Source organism: Mustela nigripes, chromosome 13 (genome assembly GCF_022355385.1).
Source record: "Mustela nigripes isolate SB6536 chromosome 13, MUSNIG.SB6536, whole genome shotgun sequence".
NCBI classification, from domain to species: domain Eukaryota; kingdom Metazoa; phylum Chordata; class Mammalia; order Carnivora; family Mustelidae; genus Mustela; species Mustela nigripes.
In genome coordinates, this window is record NC_081569.1 from 102,983,563 (window position 1) to 102,986,665 (window position 3,103).

The following is a 3,103-nucleotide window of genomic DNA, read 5'->3' on the forward strand; positions in this document are numbered from 1 at the left end:
GGAAAACACAACTGCAGCTTTGCATTATGCTCTTTAAAGAAAGCAAACTTGATCTTTGAGGATTCAGTGCCCATTCCTAGGACATTGGTGGTCCTCACCCAAATTAGCTCACGGGAAGCCACTGCAGCTTGTCCTTGCTGGATATTATATATAATTATGATTTATACTTAGCTTTGGTGGAATTGGATAAGGGCCCTAGAGGGACACAAATACAGACCTTAATGCCACCTGGCCTTTGCCATTCTTAAGGGAAAACAAGGCTATGGGAGCTCTCCTCCACAACCTTGTGAGCGGCTGCCTGGCTAATCTTTATGGCCAGGGATGTTCACTTTATCTGGGTTATTAGTTAACTAGATTGGTTTTCTCCTTTCTAGTGTCCCATGGGTGACTCTGGTTGCTTTGTATGGACTGATGACCACCTGTTGAGAGACAGACGACCTACAGACAGCATGTAAACTATCTTTTTTCTGATTATGCTAACACGGGCAGCTGGAGAAACCTTAGACCCCTCTGATATCTGATTTTTGTGGTCACATAGAAAGCTCTCTTGACAGAGCCTCAAAGGTCACCTCCATCCCCAGGTGAACAGAGCACCCCATAAGTCCAAATAAAATCAGTTCCTAGCAACCGAACAGTTAGTACTTTACTGACTCAAAATATCTTCCAAAACACCTGGGAACTTGACTGATGGAAGATAGCAGTCCCCAACCGACCATTCTCTCCCCAGGTGGGATTAGGCCTTGCAGTACTGCTCAATAAGGCTCACACTCCTGGCAGCCACATTAGCTCTGGAGGGACATTTTCACCTCAATCCCCTCCATCCGTCTACCCCCTTCACCAGCTGACCCATGCCCCTCCCCCACAGCCACACCAGCACAGACATCCATCTTCACCTGTGCCTTCTCCTGATGCTTCCTCACCTCTCTCCCTCCCTTCCCTTCCTCATCACACACCACCCCTCAGGCGTGGAAGCAAGACCTTCCTGCTTCTGGGGGGGGATTCACCAGGCTCTTTCTTGGGAGACGAAACACTGTTTTAGAGTCACGTCAGGAAAGAAATATTTGAGAGTTGGAGTCTTACTCCAGCTCCTTGCAAAAAAATAATTACGCTCGCGTGAAGAAAGGCAAGAAGCCACCCAACCACACACTAAGGGCCTCTGTTCTTGCCTGTGCTCCCACCACCTAGAGAAGGAACCCAGCTGGCCGGGGAGCTCCTGGTCCAGAGGAGGCCTCCTGGCTAGTGAAGGTGCTACAAAGGGGGCTGCCTGCCATTTTTGGGAGCCAAGCAAGGCCTCTTCTCCAGGGCCTCTCAGGCCAGGGTGACCTGGGAGACAATACTGGGGTGGCATCTCCCCCACCTCCCTGGGGAACCAGGTCACCCAACCCCGCCCCCCATCTGCCCATGTGGGGTTAATGCACCTCCCCCAGGAACTTCCTGGCTGGGCCTTCTCAGGAGGCACGTGGCCAGCCTCGCCACATGGCATCACATTTGGAAGCTTTGGTTCTGTTTTTCAGGTGCTTAATGCTTTGTGAAAACAAATACCTGGAGAAAGCAAACTTTTCTCGGGGATGCAAATAACCATGGATGTGCTTTGTTTTGTAAAGACGGCTGAACACTGCTGGTTGCCTGAATGGCTTTATTACATGTGTGAGCCATCGGAAATGCCACCGCACTCCCAGTCAACAGGGGCGATCTGTAACCACAAACTCGGTGACAGAAAGACAAATGAGGAAATCTCAGGACCCAGTGAGGCCTAATTAGTATCCATACAGGAAACTCTCCAGTAACCTGGCAGTTTGCAGCCGGGGGAGGACACGCACGGCATTGTCTTAACCACAAGTTCATCAAACGCGTAATTAGCCACCGGCCACCAGCCACCTTTGCAAACTGGGTCTGAGCTGCTGCCAATCCCAGACCGGCCGGCGGGTGTCTCTTAACAGAAGGCTAGGTAGATGTACAAACACTGTGCTCTCCAGCAGGGCCAAATAGCCAGGCCTGTCTGGCTTTTTGACGTGGCGGACTCACAATATTTTTCCCTGTGTTAATGAACTTGGATTTCAGGGGTCGGTTCCCCTCAAGTTACCTCTGAAAGAAGAAAGCCCAGGGCATCACTTTCTGTCAGAGTTGAGGGACTGCTATGGAGAGGGTTGGCCTGTAGAGGATGACCTTGGTTCAGACAATTAGTTTCCATCGTAGAGAGGCATCAAACACTTCCAACAAAGAGAGATATTAGAAGCCTGGCACTTCTAACCTTCCGCATCCAGCATGGTGAGAAAGGCCTCGGGATCCTCACCTTCCCATTTCAGCACTGCAGAAAGAATTAACTGGAAAATATTGTCTCTGCAAATAAAAAATAATAGTACATCCAATTAAGCATGACCAATAAAGATTAAAGTGTGTGGCTTTTCTTTCTGGACATATCTGTCAATTCACTCTAGGACCAATATAGACTATTTCTCTCAGGAGGTGAGATTACAAAGGAAGAAAAATGTTCTCGGAGCTCAGTTGGTAATTAATCTTTGCATATGACTTCCTCATAGTTCCCATTAATTATCAATATTCAATCATGCATTAAAAATGGATTTTTTCTTTGACAGAATTTAGCTGTTTATAAGACTTACTGTATCAAACTAACTTCTAATATAATCACAGAGCTTGGCCTTGCAAACCTTCATTACATTTTTACAAATCCTTTAGCAGAAGTTCCCATACAAACACATTAATAATAGCCAATTCGGCAAAATCAACATGCAAAAAACAATACCAAAAGCAAACATAAGCATATCAACCAGCTGCAATGTGTGGCCTTTATTTGGATTCCGATTCACACAAACTGGATTTTTTTTTTCTTTTAAATTATGATATTTTGAGATGATTGGAAATTGGACATTGACTGGATATTGTTAAGAAACATTATGAATGTTTAGGCATGATAACTGTACTGTGGTCATGTTTAAATGTTCATGGATAATATGGTGTCGAGATTTGCTTCAAATTAATAGGGGAAGGGGTGACTATAGGTAAGGCACTATTGACCATTAATTGAAAAATGCATGTGGAAGTTTTTTATGTCTTCTCAGCCAGGTATTACAGGAAAAAAAAG